Below are 6,451 nucleotides of genomic sequence, written 5' to 3' on the forward strand. Positions count from 1 at the left end.
CAGCGGAAGGTTCAAGGGAAAGGGGGATGAAGGGGAAGTGGGGCAGGAGACTTAAAAACATATTCGGGGAGGAACTGGAAAGGGAGGGGAGAATTGACAGTTTGGCTGGGCAGGTACCACCTGTCCTACACTCGGTGTGATTATCACACCGCTGCCATTAGCTCCTACTGAGCCTATTTCTAGCCTCTGCCAGCCCAGCAGCTCAGAGCCCCTCTCACCATCCTACCTCCCACCCCTGTGAAGCAGATCAGAACCATTGCCCCCACTCTGCAGCTGGGGAAATTGAGGAACTTGCTCAGAGGCAGGCAGTCAGTGGCAGAGCTGGGCTGATAACACTCAACTCTTTCGGGGGCAGCTGTAAGGTTTGACATTGATGCTAGAGCTGAGCACAGTGAAATCAGAGGCCAAATCCTAAAATCTTGAGATTCATGATTTATAACCAGATGTAAATAAAAAATACTGTTCCACTTTATGTTTAGCAGTGACCCTCTGAGTTAGTTTCCCAGACCTGAAGAAGAGCGCTGTATACGCTTGAGAGCTTGTTTCTCTCACCCACAGAAGTTGGTCCCATAAAAGATATTGCCTCACCTGTCTTATCTCTCTTATAAATCACACTGGTGTTTTTTATCTGATTTTCAAGTCTGCCCCTAATTTGTGCATGGTGTTTTTTATCTGATTTTCAAGTCTGCCCCTAATTTGTGCATGGTGTTTTTTATCTGATTTTCAAGTCTGCCCCTAATTTGTGCATGGTGTTTTTTATCTGATTTTCAAGTCTGCCCCTAATTTGTGCATGATCATTTGTGAAGCCAGTGGCAGTTAAGGGAACTCTAGCTCAGATGACAAGGCCTTTGGGGATGATTTATCCCAGTAGGGGTCCAATATGCAACTGCCGTCACCATGGAGCATGACTGATGTTGTGTTCTGATGGAGGAATATCAGCATCATCCAGCTATTATATTCTTTATCTGCAGATTTCAAAGTGTTTAACAAAGGATGCTAAGTATAATTATTCCCATTTTACAGATGGGGAAACAAACAGAGCTGAAGTGACTTGCCCATCATCTGTCTCTGTCCACTAGACTGCACTAATTCAAGTAAAAGGCGCTCTGTGGGTAACTAGAGGACGCTACACCTAGCATTAGGAGAGCTCCATCAAGTTTAACAGCCTTTCCTATCAGCCTCTAATATGTACATTTAGACTCTTACTGATAAAGAGCAGCTAATCCCCTTTTGATCTTTAGCTGTTGCCACTCTAACACTTCCCCAACTTTGAAGTGTCTCTTAGCTGCAGATGCATCCCTTGTAACCTTGCTGTCTCAGCCTTTGGTAATTTTACATACTCAAGCATTTTCTCTCTAACACCACTGAGACCATTAATGTTCCATGAACATATGTTAAATTACATATTTGTTTGAATCACTGGAGTTCTAGGGTCTCAGTTCAGTTTTTTAGTACTGTTTGAGCCTTGTGCTCTCATTCATAACAGGAGCCTGCTACACAGAGCTTTGTCAGTGTTGATTCTCTTATTTCTGGCCTAACTTTTTTTTTTCTTTTTTTTTTGGTGGCACTTGTTTTTCTACCTCTACTTACAATTACTTTGTTTCTACCTCATGTTTCCTCTCCACCTCTGAGATGACAGCATTTCCTTCTGCCCTCTACAATCTTCTGTTTCTTCAAAATAAACAAGTGAATGAGGAAGTTGGGTGTTGTTACCTCCCTTTCAAGTCCCATTGATAGGGGATAGTAAATGCCTCTCTCCCCAAGATCCCTATGCAGAGTGGCGGACTTCTCTTCATCCAGTCCTGCTGGTGAAAGAGACCAGAAACTAAGTGTCAAAATAAATAAGGCAGTCAGAATTGCTGCCCTCTCTGGTTCCAGTGCTGGAAAGGGATCTTGAGTGATAAGCTACTTCCCCTATCCCATTCCCTCTGCAAGCTGTCTCCCTCTTGTTCCCTGGCAGATACAGGATATCTGCACATTACTCCAAGCAGTTACTTGTACTGAAGGCTGCCATTGCACACTGGCTCTAGTATGCAATTCTTACTACTGTTACAGGCTTCACACCTACTCTAATTTTTTTTTTTTTAAAGAGGTAGCTATTTCACTTTATAAACTGGACAAACAATTTAGGTGATAGCTTAAACAAGGTTTATTGTACTACCACAAGGCCTGACTCTGAGGATGCTCAGCACCTCATAACGTCCATTGATTTAATTAATTTACATGTCCTCCTTAAGAGGCATTTGTGAGAACCAAAGGAGTAAATTTAAGAGGGAGGGAGGCTCCTTAGAAAACTGGTTGAAATTCACCAAGATTCTCAATGGTTCTGGACCAGTTGCTTATTATGATTCAATGTTATAATGAACTTAAGTTTTATTAAAGTTAAACAAAAAATAAAATCAAGACGACATAACTAACAAACTACAAAAAAACTACTAAACTAAAGATAAAACAATACAATTGTCAAATTAAAGTCAGATTAAAATCAAATCAACAAATTAACAATTATGGATTCGAACCAAATAACCAAACCAATGTTAATTTTGTTGCAGCAAATATCAATTTAAAATTTTTTAAAATATAAGTGATACTATGCTATTTTAATACTATATAACTGGATATAACTAGGGCCCTGCCAAATTCATGGGCACGAAAAATGCATCACGGTCCGTGAAATCTGGTCTCCCCCCCATGAAATCTGCTCTTTTGTGTACTTTTACCCTTTACTACACAGATTTCACAGGGGAGACCGGTGTTTTCGGTCAGGACATCCAGTCTGAGAAAGGGAGCTTCAGGGGGACTGCAAGGTTATTTTAGCGGGGGTCGTGGTATTGCTTCTGCGTTGCCTTCAGACCTGGGCAGCGGGAGCACAGCAGCTCTCAGTCAGATGCCAAGCTCTGAAGGCAGCGCCCCACCAGAAGCAGCACAGAAGTAAGGGTGGCAATACCATACGATGCCATCCTTACTTCTGCACTGCTGCTGACAGCGGCTCTGCCTTCAGAGCTGGGTTCCAGCTAGCAGCCGCCTCTCTCCAGCTGCCCAGCTCTGAAGGTAGCGCCGCCATCAGCAGCGGCGCAGAAGTAAGGGTAGCAGTACCGCAACCCCCCTCACAATAACTTTGCAACCCCCCCCCACTTCCCCCCAACTCCGTTTTGGGTCAGGACCCCCACAATTAAAATACCATGAAATTTCAGATTTAAATAGCTGAAATCATGAAATTTACAATTGTTAAAATCCTTGGACCATGAAATTGATCAAAATGGACCCTGAATTTGGTAGGGCCCTAGATATAACCATATTATTATTACTAATAATAATAACAACAACCACCACCAATTTTTTTTGCAAAAGCTCAAAAAGGCCTCAGTTATAAATATATGTACATTATTTTTGCCTCAACAAATAATGCAATTGCAAACAAAAAGAATTTTTTTATTAATCCCAAAGCTTTTTATTCAACGGAAAAAATGTAAGGGGAAACCTTAACATGAATGTAAAGGCGATATTAATAAAATGTCTATTTCTTGTTTGGGTTTTTATAAAGTTGTCAGTGCCTTTACTAATTACTGAAATATAGTTGTAAGAATATTATAGCAAAAAGGTAAAAAATAGAATATATACTGTCTGGTTATGTCACAAAACCTTAAAGCTAACCAATTTCAACAGGTTTCTACCTTAGTCTCCCAAACAAAACATCATGAAAATGTAATACTCTCAAAGTGTTTACATAGACCTGCACTTAAAATTCAGTCTGGTTTAATTTTTATACCCTTTTCTTTTATATATGTTATGTTATGTACAAGGGAAGTTGTGGTTGGTAAAGTTTGTATATCAAAAGTGGAACTGGTATCGCAAGCAAATTAACTCTAAAAAACCCAAAAAACCCTGGGTAAAAACTCTGTTATTAATTCTTTTGCTAAACCAGAATGCTCAGCAGAGGCGTGCACCTGCTCACAGAAGATTGTGATCATCTATTTGAGCAGGTTAAGCACAATATTTATTACGAAAAAATAGTGAAGTCCATGTGAAGTGAAAAAGAATGTCTATGCCATAACTGCAAAAGTATCTAAACCTGGTCTATTTGTGCTAAATTGGGAAAATGAGAACAGAAGCATAGCTTGTGTTATAAGAGACTTGGTCCCTATTACACTGTAAACAAACTAAAGTTAATCTGTGTATTAAATATGGGTTGAAAACAAGCGAAATGTAAACAAGCAAAAGCTGTATTATGTTTACCAACTTAAGCTGTTTAAGGGTGCATCCCACAAACCGAGGACACCAGAAGATATCACTCAATGAAGACACCAGAATATATCAGTGCACTGTGAAGAAACCCCTGGGCATCAAGAAAAGAAAAATGAAGAGCTTTACAAACAACAGACTGGTGAACTACACCTCCGTCTACCATATATATACAGTTAAGTAGGCAATCAGCTAGAAACCACTAGTTGAACCAGGTCTGTCATTTAAACTGTGTATTATTAAGCAAAGTAAGTTCATGTGCCTGTGGTTTTAAATCTTTAGCACTGAAATATGGGTGAAATTGGCTACTGTGTAAAAGCAACTGTATTATTGCTGTATACTTCATGTTAACTAATATCCTAGCATTTATCAGGAACGTACACAAGACTGGAGGGCTGGGCAAAGGACCATTCTGCAGTTTGGTATCGCTCAAAATAGAAGACTCCAAAATCTAAGTAGAATTATGAATTACATTTCAAAATTATCTAACTCTGAAGATCTATTTGGAACAGGAGTAATATAAAATATATATATTTAACAAAACTAACTACTTCGACAACCGGGCAGTGGAAACTGTCTCTCATGGTATTAAGAATCGGTACATCATTTACAATGTGCATAACATTCCTAAAACTGTTTAATCAAACACAAATAAAAATTAACAAACTAATGTCAGCAAACAACATGAAGACAAGGAAAACACAAATTAATAAAGAAGTTATTTGTACTGCTTATGGCAGTTACATAATAACGACCATAACCAACTCATTAGGGAACATTAAAAAAGAAAAATCACCTGATCTTATTAGCTAACTTGTCTTGTCCTCAGTGTATAACAAAAGCAATGGTAAATGGGCAATATGTCAAATTGTGTAGACAAATTCCCTGTTAATATCAGTCATGATATTGGATCAGTGATAGAGCATCCTAACTGAGTCACAGGTTATTTAAAACAATCTTGTTCAGTATCTGGTTAACAATAGTGAATCCTAACACAGCAATATTTGATAAGTTGGTTACTGTCCATTCAGTAGGTTATCTGGAAGACAGCATCGACAAGAAACAACTGGCTCTACATCCACTACTGATGTATCATAGAGCAGGGGTTCTCAAATTTCATTGCACTGCGACCACCTTCCAACAACAAAAATTACTACACAATCCCAGGAGGAGGGAATGAAGCCTGAGCCTGCCCAAGTCCTGCCGCCCAGGGGTGGCGGGGCTCAGGGGTGAAGTCGAAGCCAAGGACTTCAGCCCCAGGCAGGGAGCCTGTAACCTGAGCCCCGCTGTCCAGGGCTGAAGCCCTCGAGCTTCAGCTTTGGCCACAGACAGTGGGGCTCGGGCTTCAGCCTCAGGCCCCAGCAAGTCTAAGCCAGCCCTGGCAACCCCATAAATGGGGTCCTGCCTCACAGTTTGAGAGCCTCTGTCATAGAGCAATGCAAACCTAAAGAGCTTTGCACCATGGCTTGTTATGCCAGGAATGATATTGACTTCGCAACACCAATGTGCGGCCATAATAATTCAGGCCAATCCTGTCTCCTGCCCAGCAAAGCTTACCAGATGGTAACAACCAGCAGTAAGGATAACCTGTAACATGGATGGACCTACTATGTAGTAACTAACCACAAGACATTTATATATGAAGGCCTCATGTGTGATGTTGCTACTCCCAATTTTTGTTTTCCTCTTCATATACATAGTATTGTGGAACTACATTGTAACAGTGCCTAACCTAATATTTCAGAACTATAAAACTACATTCCTCAATCAAAGTCCCAGATCTAACATTCCCAGGCCCTCCATTAGAGACTAAAAACACTTGGAAAATAAAATCTGTCCCAGGCTCATACAAGGGACTGTGCAGCAAGGGACAGAGGGGCGTGAATGTGTGGATAGTAACGTAAGGTGGTCATATAACAGTATTTAGCCCACTGGGTCATCTTCAGTCCATGTACTGTGCTTCTCCAGGATGGCAGGTAAAACATCCTCCCCATAAAAGGATAAAAAGTGGAGGAATGTAGTAGGAAGAAAGAGCCAGAAACATGGGGCCTGGTACAAGGCCTAAGGGCTGAACTAAAGTGAGCAAAAGTCAGGCCCTGCTGATATAAAGCAAAGTTAGCAAGAGCCAGGCTACAAGCAAAAGTCAGGCCTTGTTACAAAGCAGATGCCTGCTTGCAGTTCACTATCCAATACATGAACTTGGCAAGAA

General features: G+C 40.6%; 1 protein-coding gene across 1 annotated transcript in view; it reads left to right on the top strand.

Moving 5' to 3' along the window:
- Nucleotides 1–6,451, top strand: part of GFI1B (growth factor independent 1B transcriptional repressor) — a 528,565-nt gene that overhangs the window by 64,555 nt on the left and 457,559 nt on the right. The window lies entirely within an intron of this gene.

This window comes from Lepidochelys kempii, chromosome 16 (assembly GCF_965140265.1).
Source record: "Lepidochelys kempii isolate rLepKem1 chromosome 16, rLepKem1.hap2, whole genome shotgun sequence".
In the NCBI taxonomy this organism is placed as follows: domain Eukaryota; kingdom Metazoa; phylum Chordata; order Testudines; family Cheloniidae; genus Lepidochelys; species Lepidochelys kempii.